The sequence below is a fragment of the Chelonoidis abingdonii genome, chromosome 3 (assembly GCF_003597395.2).
Source record: "Chelonoidis abingdonii isolate Lonesome George chromosome 3, CheloAbing_2.0, whole genome shotgun sequence".
NCBI lineage: Eukaryota > Metazoa > Chordata > Testudines > Testudinidae > Chelonoidis > Chelonoidis abingdonii.
The window spans coordinates 7,561,939-7,585,736 of record NC_133771.1 but is presented as its reverse complement, the minus strand read 5'-3'; the positions used below and the strand labels follow the sequence as shown (position 1 = coordinate 7,585,736).

The 23,798-nt window shown below is 44.8% G+C and overlaps 1 protein-coding gene across 5 annotated transcripts in view; it reads right to left on the bottom strand.

Annotated features, from left to right (window-relative positions):
- EXTL3 (exostosin like glycosyltransferase 3) overlaps nt 1-23,798 on the bottom strand; it is a 260,320-nt gene that overhangs the window by 224,816 nt on the left and 11,706 nt on the right. For 2 of the 5 annotated variants that reach the window (XM_075063584.1, XM_032790870.2), the window contains exon 1: nt 4,209-4,439. The exons of the other annotated variants lie outside the window; for them this stretch is intronic. The gene's annotated coding sequence lies outside the window, so the exon portion shown is untranslated. Of the gene's footprint in view, nt 1-4,208; nt 4,440-23,798 lie in introns of those variants that run through there. 5 annotated transcript variants of the gene reach the window in all.

Here is a 23,798-nt window from a genome sequence, read left to right as displayed (position 1 = left end):
ATTCACCCACGAAAGCTCATGCTCCAAAATGTCTGTTAGTCTATAAGGTGCCACAGGATTCTTTGCTGCTTTTACAGATCCAGACTAACACGGCTACCCCTCTGATACTTGACTATAACAAGGTCCACCAATGGCTATTACCGAGCCATTGGATAGGTCCACCAATGGCTATTACCCAGGATGGGCAGGGATGGTGTCCCTAGCCTCTGTTTGCTAGAAGCTGAGAATGGGCGACAGGGGAAAGATCACTTGATGATAATCTGTTCCGTTCACTCCCTCTGAAGCACTTGGCATTGGCCACTGTCAGAAGACAGGATACTGGGCTACATGGACCTTTGGTCTGACCCAGTATGGTCTTTCACATGTTCTTATTGGAAAAAAGCCAGTCCCTGCCCCAAACAGGTTACAATCTAAACAGGCATAGGAAGAATCAAAGTTGAGGGACCAACAGATAGATAAAAAACAAACTATCACATTGATAATTAGCACTTGTTTGTTAGTTACATGTTTTGTTTGTTAACTGGTGGGAGCAGTAGGGAAAGGGGGAATGGCATGAGCACACTGAGTTACTAAGAGTAAGGGACTGCAGAAAGATGGTGGTGGGCACCAAGAGCAAGCAGACGGGGCTCAAACAGTACAACGATATCCATGGTATAAGAATCTACATAGAATAGAATGAGACTGGCAGCAGTGAGCATCTGGGAAAAGGACAAACAGCCAATTAGCAAAGAGTAAAAGGCTCAAGCTTGTGAAATGCAGTGTCCAATGATATCACTGGTTCCAAGCCTGAAAGGGTCAGGTCGGGGTGGGAGGTAGCATGGTCCCTGAACTACATTTCCACCCACCCTGCTGCTGCCCCTAGAGCTTGCCAAGCAAAGGCCTCCTTGCCCAAGATACAATTCATTGTCTTCACTGTCCTGGAAAGCCATACTTAAAAGAATCCTAGCAATTGCAAACACTTCCCTTCCCCACCCCATTTCAGTAGCTCAAAAACTCCCATTCCATTTTATTTTTTGTTGTGAGAATGAGCCCTGTGGGTCACGACAACTGAACAGATCATTCTGTTTTCTTTAGCTTGTGCATTTGGTTCTTCCACTCTACCTCTATGACACAAACTCCCACATGCAGAACATCAAATTGTTAACATTCTCCCTCTCCCAAAGTTAGGCTGTTTCAGAAAATTATTTTGAACATCTCTTTTGCAATGAGATACTGAGAAGTTCAAATCAAGGACTGTCTTGCACAATAGTTCAAGCTGCCAGAAGAATTTGGCTGCTCTCTGCTGAACTCAAGGCAGTCAGTTACCCCAGTTCCAGGCTCTCTAACACTGAGCTGAACTGATGTAAACTCTAGCTGTTGGCGTGAAGAACGGAAGAGGAGAGAAACAGCAGAGCCTTAACTGAATACTGATAAAGTGGCATGTAGTGATGGGACTGTCAAACTCTGTATCAGTGTTTAAAAAAAGAGGGGCACTCTAAGTTTCCTCCTCCAGCAGATTTAATACCAAGATAAATTAACCACTACTCCCACTCACAAATACTTTCTAAATACAACATCCCACATTTTTGTGCCTTTGCGTATCACAATAGTTAAGAATACCCAACAGGGAAAATAGCCTATGATTATTCATTATTGGGTAAACACTGACAGTGTATAGAAACCACGGCCCCTGCGCTGAGCACCTGACAGTCTTAAAGAGACTTGCAACACAAATCCACAAACCAATCAAAATGTATTGGTGAGGATTTTGTCTCAGGCCACAGTCCCGTAAATGCTTACACAAACACCCTTTTCCATATGCGTGTACAGGTTTGCAAGATCAGGTCCTTAAAACAGATTTTTTTTTTAAATGGGAGAGCAACAGCAATGCAGGATAGCAAGTTATTTAGATCTCTTTATATAGAGAGAGAGAGACATACACAGTTTCTAGATTTACCCAAAAAGGAAATTTTAGAGCAGAGATACTTACTGAGATATGTAAGTACATACCGTACCAGACAGTGTTTAAAAAGAATCAGAGGGCACTAATCAGGCCTTTGAATTTTATCATACCCAAAAACAAGACACTTTTTGTTGTTGTTGTTTCTAATCATAATTTTAGAGAAACAAGCAGCTCTGGACGGTATGGTTTTGCTCCTCAGCTGTTTGGCCTGGTCTCGGTGTTCCATGATGACATACCTTGGCTAGCAGTTCCCCCAATAGTACCAATTTCCCCAACTGAGACCTTGAGGAAGTAGCCAGTTTCCAACCCCTATTATTCAACTATGCAGGCATCTGAGTTGCCATGGTCGGTTAGGGCCAGAGTAACTAGCCAGCAGCAACACACGAGCACTGCACCAGTAAAATTCATGGATTAAGTCAAGACTACTGGTGGTATTATGTTATAATATGAAGTCTACACTCTCCTAAATCCCTTGTATAGAGAGAAGGGTTAGGGGGATGGACAAATTCGCCTACGAAGAGAAACTGAAAAGACTGCGATTACAAACTTTAGACAGGAGATGGATGGCAGGAGAGAGATCACTTGTTCATTACCTGTTAGGTTCACTCCCTCTGGGACACCTGGCATTGGCCACTGTCAGTAGACAGAATACTGGGCTAGATAGACCTTTGGTCTGACCCAGTACGGCCGTTCTTATGCTCTTATGATAGGATATGCTAAAAAGCATATAAAATAACAAACGGCCTAGAGAAGATAGATCAGGAGCTTTTGTGCTTCCAGTCTTATAACACAAGAACAAGAGGACATTCAATACCAATAAAAGGAAATACTTTTTCATAACAGGTTATTAAACTGTAAAACTTACTGAAACAGAAAGTAGACGAGAAAGAATTTAGCAACTTTCAGCGAGATATTGGACAATTATATGGATAACAAGAATATGACTATCTAAAGTTATAAATGTTATTGCTAACAAAAACTCTGGAAGGAATATTAAACCTCATGTTTTAGGTCTTAAACCAATCTCTATTAGAGATCAGGATATAACCTAATGCTGGGGGTAGATTATCCCACAAATACCCACTGGAGGTTAACAATGCCTTCCTCTGCAACAGCTGGCACTGGCCTCCGTTAGACAGGATATTGAACTACATAGATCTCAGATCTGAACTAGTCTGGCAATACCTATGTTCCTATCTTCTTAGAGGCACATTTTTTTATTTAAAAATAAATCTATAAAAATACAGGGAGATGCCTATGAGTACCAGTCACAAAAGCTGGATGCACTAGTTGAAGAATCAAAGGCTAGGAACCTCAGTGTGATCCAACAGAAACCAGTGCACTGCATAACTGAGTTCAGCACACAGGAAGATGATCTATTTGGAGACATAAAATACAGAAGGCCTGAAGTGCATCACAGTCCTGGTCCATCCACCTCCTCAACCCCAGACCCATCAGAACCCTGAGCGCTGGCAGAGCCCCCAACCCTTCCACAGCAGGACTCGGCAACTAGTTCTGATGCAGGACCCCCATCCCTACTGGGTTCCCCAGGCCCAGTAGTGCCTCTCCTTCCACATACGAAAGTCCTTGGTACTACTACAGCCCTTACTCATGAGGGCCTGAACCCCTCCCCCACCACCACACACATACACATGCCCCCCAGTCAGTGATTACTGACCCTGATCCACACACACACACACACACACCAATACACATCCCCGTCCATCAGGCTCCCTAACCCTGATCACCCACCCACCCACCACCACGCACCCACCCCATCAGGGTCCATGACCCCATCCCCCCATACACACACACACCTTGGTCCCCCCCCCCCCACACCCCCTTCAAGGTCCCTGACCCCCCTCCCCCACACACAAATCCACACATGCCCTTGCCCTGTAAGGGTCCCTGACCCCAATACATACACCCCCCACACGTGTCCCTCTCCCATCAGGGTCTTTCACATGCCCCCACATCAGAGCCCCTGGCCCTGAACCCCGGTGCACCCCCACTCGGAGTCCCTGCCCCTCCCCCTATAGCCCCCCCCAAGTCCCAGTGGGGCCCTGGCGCTGCCCCGCCCTCGAACGACGCCCCCACCTGCAGGACTGTACCACTCGACGGTGGAGGACAACCCACCGCCAAGCTGCCCCCCATTGGCCCTTCAGACTCCCCCCATCCCCATCTGCTCCTATCCGAGGCTAATAGGACGGAGTCGCTTTCACCCCATGCCTCCCCCCTCCCCGGTACATGGTACGATCCTTCCTACCTCCTGCACCTTCTCAGCCCTCCTGACGGAGGCGCCGTCCCGGGCTTCACCCCGCCGCCGTCCTCGGGCGGGGCAAGGAGGGGGGGAGCCACAGCTGCTGCCGCCTTCTTCTCCTCCGTCCGTTCGATCCCGCTCCCCCCCTCTCCGGTCCAGGCACAGTTGGTTTGTTCCAAGAAGCCGGCCGGTCTCTCCTCCTCCCCTAAACCGCATGATCACACACGTCTTCGGCCATTTCCGAACGAGGAGCGGAAATTACCGAAGTGTGGACGGAAATTCACGACACTAGCCGAGGTCGTACGGAAGTAGCCGAAGCTTTGACGGAAAATACCGAAGGAGTAGCACAAGACAACGCCCAGAGGACGCCCATCTATTTCAGAAACCGACGAAAATTGTCGAAGTTCTGAAACGTTCCTCAGCCCCTGGTGCAAGGGGAGGGATGGGAAGAGGAGCAACAGCCGCTGCCCCACTCCTCGCGCAGGCGCAGTGGGTGGCGGCTCCCTTCCCATTCAACTCAAAGCCAGTTGCTGCCTCACTCCTCCTCGCCCTCGACCCCAGTGCCCCACCCCCCTCATCATCAGCCCTGCTCCCCCCCCTCTAATTGGCCACCCCAGGGCTCACCCTTGGGGTCCTCAGGACCCAGGCTGGGGGGATTTTTACCCTTCCCTGCCCTGATCAACTGCCCCTGCATTTTCGGGGGGGGGGGGGGGGCTGTCCCACTGCCAGCCCAATTCATAGAAGATGACTGGACCCAAGGCCCCAGAAAAGTTAATTTTCCTACAACAACAAAGACTGAAGTTCTTGTGTGGTAGTCCCAGGGCTCTATAAACAAGAGCTTCCCACCCAATAGCAGGGAATGTACAATGACCCCACACATCCAGGTTCCTCAGTGGGTTGCATTAGTATTCCCTAATTGTGTCCATGCTATTATTCGCCAACTGCCATCTTGACCGATGCTGGGGATTGAACCAAGGACCTCCAGAGCTAAAAATCACAAATTGATATAGTCTGAGCTGTAGAGCCAGGCTCTGTAACAGGGTTATAAACAGATTTACTCTGTGGGTCTGGCACAGACCAGGATGCTTAACACACACTGACTGGTGGGTTATGGTCAGACAGACAACCTCCCCTGCACCCCCCAATCTTACCCTTCAAACATTGACCTAAAGCACCAATGCCATAATTACTGCATAGCCAAGTTGCCAACTTTCTAAACAAAACTGAACACCCTTGCCCCACCCGTCCTCCGAGGCCCCACCCATACCCCACCTATGGGGCCATGCCCAAGTCCCACCCCTTCCCCGAGGCCCTGCCCCCACTCACTCCATCCCCCCTCCCTCTGTTGCTTGCTCTCCTCACCCTCACTCCCTCCCTCATTTTCACCAGGCTGGTTCAGGAGGCTGTGGTGTGGGAGGGGGTGAGGGCTTTGGCTGGGGATGTGGGTTCTGGGGTGGAGCTAGGGATGAGGGGCTTGGGGTGCAGGAGGGGGCTCCGGGCTGGGGGTGCAGCCAAGGGGTTTGGAGTATGGGAGGGGGCTCCAGGCTGAGGAAGGGGGTTGGGGTGTGGGAGGAGGTATGGGCTCTGGGCTGGGGGTGCAGGTTCAGGGGTGGAGCTAGAAATTTGGGGTTCAGGATGTGGGAGGGGGCTCAAGGCTGGGGCAAGGTGTTGAGGAGCAGAGGCAGTGTGAGGTCTCTGGCTGGGGGTGGAGCTGAGGATGAGGAGTTTGGGGTGCAGGAGGGTGCTCCGGGCTGGGACTGAGGGGTTCAGAGGGCAGGAGGGGGATCAGGGCTGGAGCAGGAGATTGGGGCACCGGGTGAGTGAGGGCTCCGCCAGGGGGTGCAGACTCTGGGGTGGGAAACCTTTTTTCTGTCATCAGCCACTGACCCACAGAAAAAAAAATCAATCACGGGCCACTCACTCGCAATGAGTCGAACTGGTAAAAGAGCAATTCCTAACCAACAAGGATCCATTCTGAGATTTCTCATCCATGTCATTCAGTCACTGTGTACTTCTGTAACACTTTAAAAGATGATGGTCGTGTGCCATCACTGGTCTACACATGAATAGCGTTCCAGACTTCGGGGAAGGTAACCCTATTCTGCAGTATCCCATGAAGGATGATCTTGTCGCATCATGAAAAACACTGAAACAGCCCTGAACTGTCTGCTATCCTACTTGCAAGATCTAAAGCACACCAGTCAACTCATCTTCACTAGCAAACTAGGTTGTGTTAAGCTTCAACCAGAAGGAGTAATGTTAACATAATGTTAAACATACCTTTGCAGACATTGTAAATAAAGACAAGTCATGTTTAACACAACAGCAGGTGTTTAAATCAGGATAATCGTGCAAATTTTAGGAAATGTGGCAATCCTTCAGGGGACCAGAACAGAGCATGGGGGTTGGGGATTAAGAGACAGAATGTTGGGGGGAAAAAAGACTAAAAATTGAATCTACCTTTTATGCAAGAAGGGTTTGTAAACTAGGTTATGCCAGTCTGTACAGAGATTCAGTACTTTGTTTTTTACTGGCCTCATGCATTTAAATATTAATTGCATATTATATATCTGTGGTGTCTCTTGAAAGGCTCACATCCATTGGAATCAAATCTCTCACCCCAGAATACATACGTTGACAGATTTGGTCAGATAAGGGATGCTTGAGCATACAGTACAGGATTAGGGTTTTACCTCTTCAAAAGGCATAGGCTGACAACGGCAGTTAGTAAATTTCTAACCATAACACAGTGGAAATCTTGGAGTTTTCACAACATGACACAGAAATTGTTAATTGAAAATGTATAATCTGAAGAGGGCAGGCCCAATTTTCCACTGCCTTGCACTTTTATAGTCATTTACATGTGTGCAAAATGGTGGTAAAATGCAACCAAATCAAATTCTCCATTCATGCAGAGGTACTGTTTTACACTCACTTTCCACCAGTGTAAACAACTACACCAGGTGGAAGTCTCACTATTGGTTATGTGGGTGAAGTTCATTCTTACAAATGGGGAGCATGCTGCACAGAGGAAGGGACAGAAGATGTATTTGCAGGTTTAAAAGTTCTCAGAAATTGTGCATCATCATGTTTTCCAGAAAGAAGACAACAGATGATGACAGCCTTACATGTTACCTCCTAGACAAGATGTCACCCGGGCAAATGAACACACCCACACATCCTCTCATGGGCACATACACAGTCTTTTGTCTGTGCTCACTCTTTTCCACCACCTTTACCCTATTCATAATCATATCCACCACAGGATTTCTAATATACTGTCCGTTTTTAAAAAAAGGGTTGTTCAGTGACTGTACAGCATGTAAAATTTTGAATACACTTTGCAAAACTTGTATGCAGTATTTGAAACTTTTTCAAATAGTTAAAGAATACAAGAGGTTCAAAGTAAGCTTCCAAAAGAGGATTACACCTTTATAGGAATGTACATTTTTATCATGTATAAGTGACACATGCTTCAAAGCAGAGGCCACCCACTGGCTGGAGGAGGAAGAAATTTCCGCTCTAATCTGTTTAGTTCATAACTGTCCAAAACCAAGGATTATAGCATAGTCCTCTGAATGATCTGGTACAGCAATTCTTCCATAGTTACCATGCTTTTGGAATTCCCCTCTTCCCACTCTGTGAAGCTAGACATCTTCAAAGTGCCTTACAAAAATAATCAATCCATCCCCAGGACATCTGAGGTGGATAGATGCTACTGGCATTTTACAAAAGGAGAAACTGAGGCAGAGAGGTTTCAGAGTTGTAGCCGTGTTAGTCTGTATCAGCAAAAACAATGAGGAGTCCTTGTGGCACCTTAGAGACTAACACATTTATTTGGGCATAAGCTTTCGCGGGCAGAGAGATTTCTCAAGCCCACAGAGGGAAGATGCAATAGAGCTTGGATCAGACAGTAGGAGTTTATTATTTGTATTTCCGCAACAGCTAGGGGCCCCAGTCACGGGATAGGTCCACATTGTGCTAGGTGTTGTACAGACAAAACAAAAAACGATCCCTGCCCCAATGGTTTTACAATCTGGCTCCCAATGCTATGCTCAGTCTATGCTTCTCTCTCACGAAATTTCCTCACTGATACATTCCGTTCTGGATTTAGCAGAGAAGGAAAAAGAAATAGAGAACTGATCTCCCAAGCCCCCAGAGAAAGTGAGCTTTCAGGAAAAGCAGGAAGCTTGGCAAATCTCTCCTTTCCTTCATTATGTTCTGCCAAGACTATGATGTACATTTCAGTTAGGGAGGAGCAGCTCTGATTTAGTTCTCTTACCATTCTTACCTCTATTAAGGCATCAGTACTTCCAATCCATCCAGATGGAGCTCTCTGCTCTGACCTCCTGCACAGCACAGAGCTGCTGCTCATCTGTCTCATGCATAGGGAGAGGACATCAGCAACATTTCAAGTATTCCTCTAATAAAGATAGTGGCATGGTGAAAGTATCCCCAGCTCTCACTCCATTCCACTTTCAAAGCTATTGGCCCTTTACCCAGCAGTATTCACAAGATTTTCACGTCACAACCGTATCCAATTGGGTGAAGGGTTCCATCAGTGATTTAAAAAAAGGGTGTTAAAATTTAGTGCAGGAGTCATGTTAGTACCTTTTCTAGTCTAAAACAAATCTTTTGGTCTTGCTAATTGCATTTTTGTTCATTTGTTTGTTTTAAATCTAAAGCAACCTTTGTGCTGAGAACCTTTCTTGTCAGCCTGGAAGTGGACCTGGGATTGAGAGTTGCAGTTTCTGATGGGATGAACCCTGTCTCGTTTGTATCCCCCTTCTCTTTTCTTGTATTCCAACTCCGTCCATTTTACCTCTCTGCCTTTCCCATGGCCAGATCTCTCCCATCTCATTTACTGCCAGTCTTCTAAGCATTTCTCACATCTAATGTACTGGTGTTTCCTCCCCACTGGAAAGCACACTAAGTTACTCTGAGTGGCTATTTAGAAGATTTGATACAGGCCAGTGCTATGGATTCTTGGCACCATCCCACAGCCTGAGATGAATCCTGAAATGCATTTGTCGCTCTTCAAGGCAGCAGCAATCGAAGTTTTCACACACACACCCTCCACTACAATAGCCAGCAGGTTGGTCTCTTTCCTATCATTTTAATTGATTCTGTGTTTTTAAAACTTGCCTTCTTTCAGAAGAGATAGCACCCAGGCCATGACCATTTGCGTGAATTAAAAGACCTCATGGTATGTTTGCAGGTAGATGTCTTAACCGCTGTTTGTGGTATTAAATCTCAGTCTTCAACCAGGCTGCTCAGTACTTGCTTAGGAAAACTCTAAAGAAAACCCAAGGTGCTGTAGGGAATGATAAGGGAACTAAATAGGTAATATGCATCCCTCAGTGATTATAGAAACCAGTGCCTCAGCATGATGCTCGGGAGCACTGTGCTGCTGAATCCTGGATCCTGCTGAGATCCTGAATATTTCTGGCCATTAAGAATCCCTTGGCACTCTTCACAAAAAAGAAGTGTTAATTTGATGTCTGACCAAATTCTAATTTAGATAATTACATTCTATTGAAATTCCCATGGTAGTTGTTAGGGGATACGAGTTATTCTTTACTTCATTCTATGTGGTGGCACAGTATGCCCTATTAGAACAGCTGCCAGGTTTTGCAGCATATGTAGCAGCATTTCAATGGTAGGTGAAGGGATCCCCTGGGCAGGAAAGGTATTGTATAAAGTTAAGTATTTTAACAGCAGAGAGTCATCACTGGCCAAAAAACCAGCACAGTAAAGTCCAGAGGGCAGAGAAACACCGAATGACAATATCTATACCATGCTGGAAAAAGTAACAAATATAAAAAGTCGTTGAAAATTGGAACATCTCAGAGCCACAGGTGTAATGGATGCCGTCTATCCCCTCCCAGCTTCCAATCCAGACTTATGGCCTCACCCAACACAGAGCTTGGGCTGCAATCCAAAGAGAGAGAAAGTGGAATTGGAAATGCTGCACATGAGAATCCTGATCATGTCCACAAAACATGGAATGTTTACAATATGAAAGCTTTTGCTAAGACTCCTGGATGCTAAAGAATACTGCCTGTTAGTAAAGATGGATGGGGAAGAGAAATAAATGTTCCCTTGTTAACAGAGACACATATGTATTGAAGCTTCTGTCTCCTACTGTACCTGGTGATTTGAAGATGGAAAATCATGAGATAATAGTCTGTGAAGAAGGTTTTACTTTAAAACTAAATATTGAGGGTTACAGGAAAAGTATATCAAATCACATTGTTGCACAAGTCATTAACAATTTATTACATTTTACATAACTCCATTAAGCTACTTTATTCTGTTGTATTTACATAACTGCACTGAGATATTAGCTTAATAAGAGCCACAATGCTAAGAAGGGTAATTTCCATACTGAAGCAACAATTAAATAAGCAAAAAGGGATTAGATGGGTGGTCAGAAGTAAGCTGTGAGGGACCAGATGGCTCAGGAGATTGGTAATGCAATATAGAGTTTTTCTCCTTGGGCCCAGGTCACCAGCAACTGAAAGTTGTTACCACCTGACCATTAGTAGACAAACATACACGATCACAACTGGCCACCTCATGGTAGTCTCAGAGAAGCTAAATGACTGACTGTCACTAGACCATGAAGACTGAACTACTTCTCACTCCCAGATATGGACCTCTCGCTATGCTCACCCGGGTCTTAGGGGAGGGAATGGTTTGTGGTGGATCTGAGCTCTTCAGAGGACTTCAGAGCTCTCCATTCAAAAAACTTTCACCACGCACCAAAAATTCACTCAAACTCCATTATAAATAACCAAAGGAGCTTTCAGACTGCTGTACACCTGGAAATATCAGCAAACACTAATGAAGTGGTACTGACAGCAGCAAGAAGCAACCTACCCTTGCAAAGCTTCAATTTGAGAGGGCTCAGTGCCCAAACATTTGAGTGCTGCAGAACACTTGAGGCTGCCTTTTGGAGCAGTAAAAGAGAAGGAACAATGCTTGGGGCTAATTCGCTTCAGTGAGCCCACCACTCTTAAGAGCCTGCTCTATTTCTTATATTTCCTTTAAATTCTGTGCATCAGTGCCGGCCAGACTTCTCCTTTCCCTTCCTCCCTCAAAACACGCACTTTGAAGTTTTCCAGACATACCCTTGAAGGAATGTCCATAGGGGACATCCAAGTAACTCCCCAACCCCCGAACTCCACCCTACCGCAGATGGCTAAGTTATAAATACAGAGGCATTTGGTAACCGTTGGTAGGAAAGAGCAGCCCAGCTCTTGTTCAACTCGTTCAAGCTGTTTGTTGAACTTAAAGCACTGCTGTCTAATGCAGTTCAGATAACAAGCTGACGTTCGTTTTATTTTGACGTATTGCTACCAAAACATCCACACGCTCTGTCAAAGCATACAGCTTGAGTACTGCTACCACCTCCTACTGAAGCACGTCATTTATTTTAAGTATTCTGCAGTATTTAACCTGGAACATGATTTATAGTGACTGAAAACTGCTAATTTAGGCCCCAATCCCACAGAGCACTTAAGCACACATGTAGTGTAAAGCATGTGAGGAATCCCACTGAAGTCAATGCTTTGCTGGAGGGGGCCACAAGACCCAATGCTGTGAGGTTGCAATCACCTCCAATTCCAGTGAACTCGGTGAAATTTGAGGGCCCTCAGCACTTTGCAGGACTGAAGGGTTCTCTACTGCAGGGGCTCCCAAACGGTGGGCCGCAGCCTAAAGGCAGACCATGACACAGTCCCAGGTGGTCCACTGGCACAACTGCATTCTCCAGTCAAGCTTTTAACTCCACGTGACTTGCGTAATCTAAGCAAAAAGCTACAATAATGTAATGTTTTGAGCTGTATATGTCAGAGTATAGAAAAAACTTGTTTTAAAGAAATAAGCTGCAATATGTCAAGTTTAATTCTCGTGAGTACAACGGTGCATTTCACTGCAAAGTAACCTAGCAACACAGACACAGTCCTCCATTTACAACTGTAAAAAACAGCAAGCTGTATTTCAATCTGACATGGATCGATTTATTTTTAAAAAACGAGAAGAGTGCACTGGTGGAGAAGATAATGAAAGTCCCGGACCATTTACAGCTACATAAAAATGAGCCAGCCAAAAAAAAAAGAAAGAAAGTGGTAAGAAAATATGATAACATGTACTTGAAGTTTGGATTCCCCTTTACCAGATCGGATGAGTACCCATTGCCTCAGTGTGTTATAACTGCTATTTTAGATTTTTAATTACAATATTTTATTCTTTTCTAATTAGAAGACAATAGGGTTGGGTCTTTACTTACACAACACATAAATTCAGATTTTACACTAAAAAAATTAAAACAATGTAGTGTTCAAAGTTGGACAACTATTTTGTTTTAAAATCAACACCATAATGTTATTTAACAATTTTGTTATGTTGTGTTGCTTATTGTTCAATTTTATACATTGAACATTTAGACACAGTGTTTTCCCTGTCTGAACACCACATTTTGCTCTCTCAATGTATTTTTGAAGCGTAGTTTTACTAAAACTGTTTGGTTTGAAAGACCTTGAAGCATTTATTTGCATGCATATTGCTAGGTATTTCTATCATTACAATTGTTTACATTAAAATGTAAAGGAAACCTACATTGTTTATTTACAATGTTACACTTTACATGTATGTAATAATTAAAATTAATAATTTTCCTCAAGAAGGGTTAATAGTGGGAACACCCCCCCCCCTCGTTCTAATGAACAGAAGACTGGACCTAAGATTCAGGCATGACCCCTTAGACCCCTCAATGCCAACTACAAGAATATCCTGATCTTGGTCTGTACAGTCTTGTTCACCAAAGAATATCATGTGAGATCTTAAACAAAAGCTGATCATTAACACTGTTCTGACATCTATGGCGATATTAGCTAAGGAGGCATGTATCTATACTGAAAATAAGTTCCTTAAGTCTGTATCAAGGCAGAGTTGACAAAGAGGTGTATTCACCTGTCTCTCTGTTGACATGTAAATTAAACATTGTAAGTAGATTAATCGCAGTTAACTCACACGAATTAAATTCAAATAAATTAATTGTGATTAATCACACTGTTAAACAATAGAATACAAATTGAAATGTATTACATATTTTTGATGTTTTTCTACATTTTCAACTACACTTCTACCCCGATATACCTCTACCTTGGTCCTCAGGAGCCAAAAAATCTTACCGCGTTATATCAGGGAAGCGGCGGGGTAGCAGCGGCAGGGCTACGACGATGATTTAAAGAGTCCAGGGCTCCCCACAGCAGCTGGAGCCCCAGGCCCTTTAAAATGCCACCCAAGCCCCGCTGTCAGAGCCCCGGGGTAGTGGCAGTAGGGCTTTGACAGTGATTTAAAGAGCCCCGGGCACCAACCACTACAGGTAGCCCTGGGCCCTTTAAATTGCTGCCCAAGCCCTGCTGCTGGATATAACACGGTAAAGCAGGCTTGCTCCCCAGAGTGCAGCTTTACCGCATTATATCCGAATTCATGTTATATCGGGTCGCATTATATCAGGGTAGAGGTGTATATCTATTTCAATTACAACACGGAATACAAAGTGTACAATGCTCACTTTATATTATTTTTTATTACAAATATTTTCATGTAAATGATAAAAATAAATAGTATTTTTCGATTCACCTCATACAAGTACTGTAGCGCAATCTCTTTATTGTGAAAGTGCAACTTACAAATGTAGAATTATGTACCAAAAAAACCTGCACTTAAAAGCAAAACAATATAAAACTTTAGAGACTACAAGTCCACTCTGTCCTATTTCTTGTTCAGCCAATCCCTAAGAGAAACAAGTTTGTTTACATTTCCGGGAGATAATGCTGCCCACTTCTTAATTACAAGGTCACCTGAAAGTGAGAACAGGCATTCGCATGGCACTGTTGTAGTTACATTGCAAGATATTTATATGCCAGATGTGCTAAAGATGAATATGCCTCTTTATGCTTCAGCCACTATTCCAGAGGACCTGCTTCCATGCTGATGGCTCTTGTTAAAAAAATAATGTATTAATTAAATTTGTGACTGAACTCCCTGCGGGAGAATTGTAGGTCTCCTGCTCTGGTTTACTCGCATTCTGCCATGTATTTCACGTTATAGCTGCCTCAGATGACTACCCAGCACAGGTTGTTCATTTTAAAAACACTTTCAATGCAAATTTGACAAAATGCAAAGAAGGTACCAATGTGACATTTCTAAAAGATAGTTACAGCACTCGACCCAAGGTTTAAGAATCTGAAGCGCCTTCCAAAATCTGAGAGAAATGAAGTGTGGAGCATGCTTTCAGAAGTCTTAAAAGACCAACACTCTGATGCAGAAACTACAGAACCCAAACCTCGAAAAAAGAAAATCAACCTTCTGCTGGTGCCATCTGAGTCAGATGATGAAAATGAACATGCGTCGCTCCGCACTGCTTTGGATTATTATTGAGCAGAACCCGTCATCAGCATGGACGCATGTCCTTTGGAATGATGGTTGAAGCATCAAGGGGCATATGAATCTTTAGCACATCTGGCATGTAAATATCTTGCGACGCAGGCTACCAAAGTGTCATCTGAACGCCTGTTCTCACTTTCAGGTGACATTTTAACAAGCAGCAGACAGCATTATCTTCTGCAAATTTAAACAAACTTGTTTGTCTGACCGATTTGCTGAACAAGAAGTAGGACTGAGTGGACCTGTAGGCTCTAAAGTTTTACATTGTTTTATTTTTGAAGGAAGGGGTTTTTTGTACATAATTCTACACTTGTAATTTCAACTTTCATGATAAAGAGATTGCACTACAGTACTTATATTAGGTGAATTGAAATATACTATTTCTTTTGTTTTTTACAGTGCAAATATTTGTAATAAAAATATATATAAATATAAAGCGAGCACTGTACACTTTGTATTCTGTGTTATAATTGAAATCAATACATTTGAAAATGTAGAAAACATCCAAAAATATTTAAATGGTATTCTGTTGTTTAATTGAACAATTAATCGTGATTAACTTTCTTAATTGCTTGACAGTCCTAATTGTAAGCCAATACAATGGAAACCCCACTTACATACAAAACCAATGGGGGAATGTGAAATCAGCACTCTGGAGAATAAGCTAAGGGCGGTTATCCTGACTCTAGGGCCAAAAAAAGTACTTTGGGGGCTATAAAGAAAAGGCAAGGAAGACACCCCTTTATCCTGCATGTAGGAAATAAACAGAAAGTGCATTTATAGGATCTCAACCAGGCTTGGTGGAAAACACTGCAGAAGACATGTGAGGTGAGATAAATGTACTTAGACTGGAGGTTAACCTGTTAAGGTTAATCTCTAGAAAGCAAGTTAGAATTTTGTTTTATATTAGCATCCTATTAGCCACTCGCATTCCCAGAATACCAGACATTACAATACTTCTGGGAACGGTGCGAGCCTGCCCCAGCGGGGGTGACCCCACCTCCACCAGCATGACCTCACATGCATCATGCGTGCAAGGTCATGCTGCTCGGGGGAACGGATGCCATTTTTAAGAGTGCACCACTTTGCCACTGCCAGCGTGAACTTGCACGCAAGGGCATGCTGGCGGGGGCAGGGCAGCATGCTCTTCAAAAGGGCATCCTCCCATCTGATACCAGACAAAACCACATTCAGTTTTGTCTGAGTACAAGACGGGGACAAACCCTAGAAAAGCAGAAGTGACCAATTTGACACCGGATGAGTGGCTTGCCTATTTTAAACCTGCTGTTTCTATTATCTTTACTCTCCATTTCTTAAATCTTTGGTAATAAACTTACGGATGGTGTTTTCACTGTAAATATATCTGAGTGCTGTGATATTAAGCTGCGTGCTGATCCTGAGTCATATCACACAAATAGTCATATTACAATATTCCCTTAGGAGCAGCAGACCTGGTATTTCTATAAGCATTCAGCAGAGAAGGAGCTGGACACTACAGGTGAATGCTTCAAAAGGGCTCGGGGACTGAGGTACACCGACTGTAAACCTGCAAGGCAAAGTAAGGGCTGGCACAGCACAGAGGAGAGTGTCTGGGTGGCCCACAGGCTGGTGGCATCAAGGAGCTGACATCCAGTTAAGCACAAGCAGGACTCCCTTGCCTAGAGACAGGGGCGTAACAAGGTCTTGGTACCCTGAGAACCAATACATCAGGAGACGTGGATAAAACATCTTGCTCAGTTACCGACTTCCTGTGTGACCTTGGGCAAATCATTTAATTTACCCTGTGCCTCAAGTCCCCATCTGTAAAACTGGGACAACACTACCCTTCCGAACAGGGTTGCTTTGAGGAAATAATTCATTACAGATCAAATACACCTCTACCCCGATATAACACTATCCTCAGGAGCCAAATAATCTTACTGCTTTATAGGTGAAACCGCGTTATAGCGAATTTGCTTTGATCTGCCGGAGTGCACAGCCCCGCCCCCCCGGAGCACTTCTTTACTGCGTTATATCCGAATTCATGTTATATCGGGCCGCGTTATATCGGGGGAGAAGTGTACTATGGTGAAATGGACTATAGATGTAAATAGATAGAGAGAAAAAAAACAGACAAAAGCCAAACTGGAATGCATTTTGTATTGTGAAAAATTCTCCTTAAATATTTTTAGTTCCTTCTGTGATACAGAGTGAATTATCTGTATGGTAATGTATTTAAATAAATATAAATAATGGAGATATGCCTATCTCATAGAACTGGAAGGGACCCCTAAAGGTCATCAAGTCCAGTCCCCTGCCTTCACTAGCAGGACCAAGTACTGATTTTTGCCCTCTCAAGGATTGAACTCACAACCCTGGGTTTAGCAGGCCAATGCTCAAACCACTGAACTATCCCCCGCACAGTGACGTTCAAAATTTCTATAGTGCTTATTCTAAAGCAGTAATATTTGCATGTGATTTTCTAAAATGTGGCTTTGCACCTATGTAGCATGGGAAATCGTGGTCATGGTGTCAAGACTGACAACTGTGTTTGCAGCTTTGGTTTCCCAGAGGGCCATGCTTGTCTCTTCACACAGAAAAAGCAACAGGTATCTCTATCTACTGTCCAAAACTCTGGGGCCTAATAGTATTCAGAAGCATTCCCTAGTGACATAAGGCTAAGCCAGGGGTGGCCAACCTGAGCCTGAGAAGGAGCCAGAATTTACCAATGTGCATTATCAAAGAGCCACAGTAATACGTCACCCGCCCCCCCATCAACTCCCCCATCCTGCTCCCAGCGCCTCCCACACACCGGCAGCCCCACCGTTCAGCACCCCCCTGCCTCTCAATCAGCTGTTTTGTGGCGTGCAGGAGGCTTGGGGGGCGGGGGGGGAGCAAGGGCACGCAGGCTCAGGGGATAGGGCAGGAAGAGGTGGAGTGGGGGCAGGGCCTGTGGCAGAGCCAGGGGCTGAGCAGTGAGCATCCCCCAGCACATTGGAAAGTTGGCGCCTGTAGCTCCAGCCCCGGAGTCGGTGCCTACACAAGGAGCAGCATTTTAACTGCTGGAGAGCCACATGTGGCTCCGGAGCCCCAGGTTGGCCACCCCTGGGCTAAGCCATCAATTTCTGCAAAACTGAAACTTCCAGTTAATAAAATAAAAGTCAGGCCAGTGGCTCTCAACCTTACCAGATTACTGTACCCCTTTCAGGAGTCTGATTTGTCTTGAATATTTCCCAAGTTTCACCTCACTTAAAAACCACTTGCTTAAAAAATCAGGCATAAAAATACAAAAAAGTGTCACAGCATTCTATTACTGCAAAATTGCTGACTTTCTCATTCTTCCCATATAATTACAAAATAAATCAATTGGAATATAAATATTGTATTTATGTTTCAGTGTTTATAGTAAGTATATAGAGCAGTATAAATAAGTCACTGGCTGTATGAAATTTTAGTTTGTACTGAATTCACAGGGGCATTTTATGTAGCCTGTTGTAAAAGAGGCAAATGTCGAGATTAGCTGATGTACCCACAGAAGACCTCTGTGTACCCCTGGTTGAGAACTACTGAGTTAGGCTACAGGGTTGCAAAGATAACCTTCTGAATATGAACCAATGCAGTGCTGTCTGTCTTTGAGAGTCTGCAAACAGACAGGCAGATCCACTGCCTCTGCTGCTGCTTACAACTCTCCCAGCCAGCGGAGTAAATTGGACAAAGCTACTAGTCAGTTAAATTGCTACTATTAGGAATGCTGTGGGCAGCAATTAAATGGAGAACAATCAAGTGATCTTAAAGGCTGAATCAGAGCCAAGCACTGGAGCTATTAGTCGAGGAAGTTCCCCAAAACAAAGGTTGACAAGATGGGGAGCCAAATAAAAGGATGAAAAAGGAAATAAGCTTTTATCTTAGCATATTTGGGTGGAGGGGGAGTACGCTCAAATGGGAAAAGGACAATCTTGGGAGCCAGGAACTCTAATCCCACTGACTTGCTACCTGGCCACAGGAAAATCATGGCACCTCTGTGCCTCAGTTTTCCCATCTGTGGAATGGAACTAAATTTATTTCCCTACTTCCTTAAAGAATTATCTTAATTCATAAGCATTGATAAAGTGCTTTGAGATCTTCTGACAGGTGGCACTGTGACAACATAATCATAACTGAAAACATCTCCCAACTGAGTGAGAACAAAGTATTTGCCCTCCCTGGCTAATGATATGTACACAATGACATTCCACAGAAAATATTATGACTAAGGTTTAATTTGACTGGATTTAGACTCCACAAGAAGTCCTCCTCTTTGTCACTTACAGAAGATAGTCAAGGAAGCTACAAGCTTTATGTCCTACAGGTTTTTTTGTTTTTTTAAATAAAAGTTGGATTCCTAGATTATTGCTGTACTTGAGGCAGTGGAAGAAGCCGAATAGAATACATCATAAAAAGATGCCAGTGGGATCAGTTAAATCCAGCAAAATGGAAAGCACCGAGAAACGCTGAAGCCAAAACATAAAACTGGATTTAACTTGATGTGTTCCATGGAAGGATGTCAATAAAACAGGGAACCTCATAAAGTAACAGCAATGTGGCTTATTGGTGCAGCCAAGAAAGAAAGTACCATTGGCCAGCTACTCAGGTGGAGTAATTCAGTGTTGCTGTGTTGAAATCAATGGAGCGATGCTGATTTATACCAGCTGAGGCTCTGGCCCTGTATATGTAAACTCAGTTGTAACCCTCTTTTCCCCCCAACACTTCGAGCCATAAAATTAATGAGAACTGAGCCTGTATATACATAGCACTGTTCACCTTCAAAGAGCTTTATAAACAATCAAAAAGACTCTTAGCATTCTCTTGAGGTAAAGGCATTTTATGAAAGGAGAAGAAAGCAGAATTCTGATTCAGTGGCATTTTATACCCACTTTGCACTGGCATAAATGGTCCACGGCAATGCAAGATTCAGCTCCACAGGTGAAATCCTAGCTCCGCTTAAATCAATGGGAGTTTTGCAGCTGATTTGGATTTCACTCACATATTTTAACCTGAGAAATAAGGGAGCAGAGTCTAGCAGTTTATAGAACCTGCAAATCAGGATTCTATTCTCAGCTCTACTACTCATTTAATGTGCAATCATGATCGAGTTCCTGAACATCAGATTCCCCAACATCAAACGGGGAAAACAGCAATCTGACAGTGATGTTGCAAGACTGAATTAATGTTTGTGAAGCATCCTTGAAGGAAAGATGCTATAGAAGAGATAAGTGTTATTGCTACTTCTGCCCTGCTCAGAGAATAAGTCCCCAAGGGAGACCAGAGCTGGAGCATAGGCAATGAGGGAGGAGGGTGGTCACAGGCCCAGCCCCCGCCAGATACACTGCTTGGCTTGTACTGAGCATGCTCCATAACAGTGCTGAAGCCAGGGGCTCTCACTCTGCCTCCACCCCCCCCCCCACACTCACTATCTGCAGCCACAAGTGGTCTCTAAACTGGATAATTTAATTTATAATGTATATCATGAATGGAATATAAAGATAAGCAGCTAAAGCGGGGCGGGGGGGTGGACTCCAAGACATCTTTGTTTTTTCTCCGTATTCGGGGAGAAAAGAGTTATTATTTGAGGCCCAGATTATTCAAGAACTTTCAACAAACGCAGATCTGCCATTGCCACAAATTCATGAGTAGAAACTGAGGCAAATGGATGCAATTTCTGTAATTTCATCTGTTTCAACTGCAAGCCTGAACAGAGGGTGTAATTAGCTTTTGCTTTGTGCTTAGATTTGTTCCTGAGTCCTGTAACACTGTCATAGTAAAAATCTGCTTAGGTTTGCATGTTAGTAGGTATGGCTTTGGCTAAGCTGTTACAATGTAGAGTCGACCACTCATTGTATGGGTTTGGTGAAACCGATTTTTTATAAGTGATCATCTTGTTGCTTGCAGCCAATGGTCAAGCCACTAGTTCTACGGAAAAGATATCCTCAAAGTGAACAGTTGGCTGCACATTTTGTTATAGTATTTTTTTTTTAATGTTGCTTCCAAGTTTCCAACAGATGGCATGCAGTCTTTCCATTGGTTTAGACAGAGTCAAGTCTAATCTGGTCTTTCTCTGGAAAGTACAAATCAGGATGATATAGTCTTTTCCTTTTGAATTTCAGTCTTCCCTAGGCTTGGGTGCACGCTCTCACGTTTCTTGATCTCCTGTACCTCTTATTAAAAGTTCTTCGTTCACACATGCCCTCACTTTTGTTGTGGGAAAACAACAGGATGCCGGAGGAGTCCCACTAGAAGGAAACATTAAAGACCTCAGGCCCAGAACTAGCTGAAGCCTTTAGCCCCACTGCCTGGAAGAACCAGTGCAGGACACTGATCTCCAACTCCCACCAAACTAGAAGCTTCCCTGGCACCAGCCTCCACTGGGTCCTAACAGCCACCACGCTTCGCTGTTTTAAAACAGATCAGTGCATTTAGTGCCAACGACGAGTTCCAGCCTGAAAAGGGAGCGATGGGCACAGCCCAGCGAGACAACACAAGGCACACCCCTCGGTTGAGAGAGGGGCTGTTAAACCCAGATGTCAGTTTAAATTGGAAGCTCTCTGGGGTATGGATCTGCTGTGTTTGTACAGCAGCCAGCTCAGCGGGATCCCGGCCTGTGACTGAGGCTCCCACAGGGTTGCCAACCCTCATGGTTTCGCTGGGAGTCTCCTGGAATCAGGCTCTATCTCCCGGAGGTTACTGCAGCCAAACCGGGAGAAATTGGGCACTAAGAGTCCAGCAAAGCAGCAGGGCTAAGGCACCGTCCTTGCGGCCTCTGGGAGGGGGCAAAGAGGATCTCTGCAGACTCCCCTCGCCTTGAGCACTGACTCCACAGCTCTCATTGGCTGGGAACTGCGGCCAATGAGAGCTGCGGGACAGTGCCTGCGGGCAGGGGCAGCGAGCAGAGCTCCCTCCCCCCCCGCCCCACCCAAATAGGAGCCGCTGCCAGAGGGATTTGGGAGTCGTTTTCAGGAACTGACCGAGGTAAGCACCGTCCCCCTCACCCCTCCTGCACCCCAAACCCCTGCTCCAGCCCAGAGCCCGCACCCAAACTCCCTCCCAGAGCCCACATCCCCTCTTGCACCACAACCCCCTGCCTCAGGCTCACCCTGGAGCCCCCTCCCACACCCAAACTCCCTATCAGAGCCTGCACCCCCTCCCACACCTCAATCCCCTGCCCCAGCCCAGTGAAAGTGAGTGAGGGTGGAGGACAGCAAGCGATGGAGGGAGACAGGCTGCAGTGAATGGCGGCAGGGCCTTGGGGAAGGGGCGGGACAAGGGTGTTTGGGTTTGTGCCATTAGACAGTTGGCAACCACAGGCTCTAATGTGCTGCGGTAATACAAATAAGAAAAAGAGAAGGGGGGAAAAAGGTGGATGGGGATGCGGGTACAGGATCAAAACAAGGGATCCATCGGGGGACACCAAGCATAGGAAACTGGACAAAGCCTGCTGCTCCGTGAAGGAGCCCAGGGACTCAGCAAATGCTACCCAGAGGAATTCTATCTGGAAGCATCCACAGACAAAGGACCGTTAAAGGATCCCAACATTCAGGGCGAACCCTCCTGCCCAGCATCCTCCTCCTGTTCTGATGGATGGCCATCTTGGCCAGTGCCAGGTGGCCACTGAAGAGGTCACAAGAGTGTCAGATCAACAGCCCCAGAAACTGCAAACTTCTCTTTATCCACAGCGCAAGCAGCAGTAGCGAGAACTACCCCCACACTGCCTCTAAGCAGGTCAGCTCTGATGGGAAAGAACCATGTCTAGCGGTAAGAGAGGGAGTTGGTGTAGACACTTGTCCAGTGTGTGCTGGATGGTGACCTTCCAACTTATTATGCGCAGACGACTTACCATCAGGTGGTAACATACACGGATCATTATTGACCTCAGCTCGACTCAAACCAGCAACCTAGAGAGGTCTCACTGCCACTGGCCTCAGCCATCAACTTAGTTCCTCTCTTTAGAAAACTGCTTCAGCTCACTGAGAATTATTTTCTCCCTTCGTTAATATCACCCTTGTCCCTATTTTTTTTCTCTTTTAACCTTAGAGAAGTAAAAAAAGCCCAATTCAGAGTTCGCCTTGTGTTCCTGATCAACAAGCAGGCTGCCTTAAGTTACATGATCCCTTTACAGTTTTGAGGGTAGCCATAGGATTGATTTGACCAGCAGTAAAAGGACAGAACATTTATACTCTAAGCTTGTGCCAAGCCACTAAGAGTCTAGATAACGTAATGAGCTGGCTAGTGTACATATATATTACTGCCCCCTACCTGCTGGAAAACATGTGACAGCTGTTGAAAACATGTGACAGCTGTTAATCACTTTGTTTGATGCCCTACAGCAGTGGTTTTCAACCTGTGGTCCACAGACTCCTAGCAGTCCACAGACTATAAAAGGGTTTAAAAAAGAACTAGATAAATTCATGGAGGTTAAGTCCATTAATGGCCATTAGCCAGGATGGGTAAGGAATGGTGTCCCTCGCCTCTGTTTGTCAGAGGGTGGAGATGGATGGCAGGAAAGAGATCACTACCTGTTAGGTTCACTCCCTCTGGGGCACCTGGCATTGGCCACTGTCAGCAGACGGGATACTGGGCTGAATGGAACTTTGGTCTGACCCAGTATGGCTGTTCTTACTATGTCTAAGATTACCAAAGGGGTCCACACTGCCATACTAAAATCAGAACTGCTCAGATGTATGTCACAAGCCCTATACTGCTAAACACATAATGGAGATTTTCCTTTAGCACAAAAGACAAGGGCCTCTTTGAGCGGGAAATCTCAGTCCTGTCTTCTGCTGAAGTGAAGTTCCTAGTGACCACAGACTACAGTAGAGCGACAAACAGGAAGTGCTTAGGTGGACGCAGATCTATTACAATATGCAGAAGTATTAAGATCTGCCTCCCTCAGACCCTTAGAGATCTAGGGTAATGATGAATTACACTCCCTGTGATGTCATATGTTGATGAATGAAGACTGTTCTACCCCAGTCTCCCCATTTCAGTGATAGGTTTGAGACCAGGCAGCAATATAGTCCCTTGTAATTGATGAGCTCAGCTGTTTTCACCCTTAATATCTACATTATTTGATTGCATACATCCAAAGTCAGCGCTTCCCCAGTGGATAAAATTATCCAGAAGACA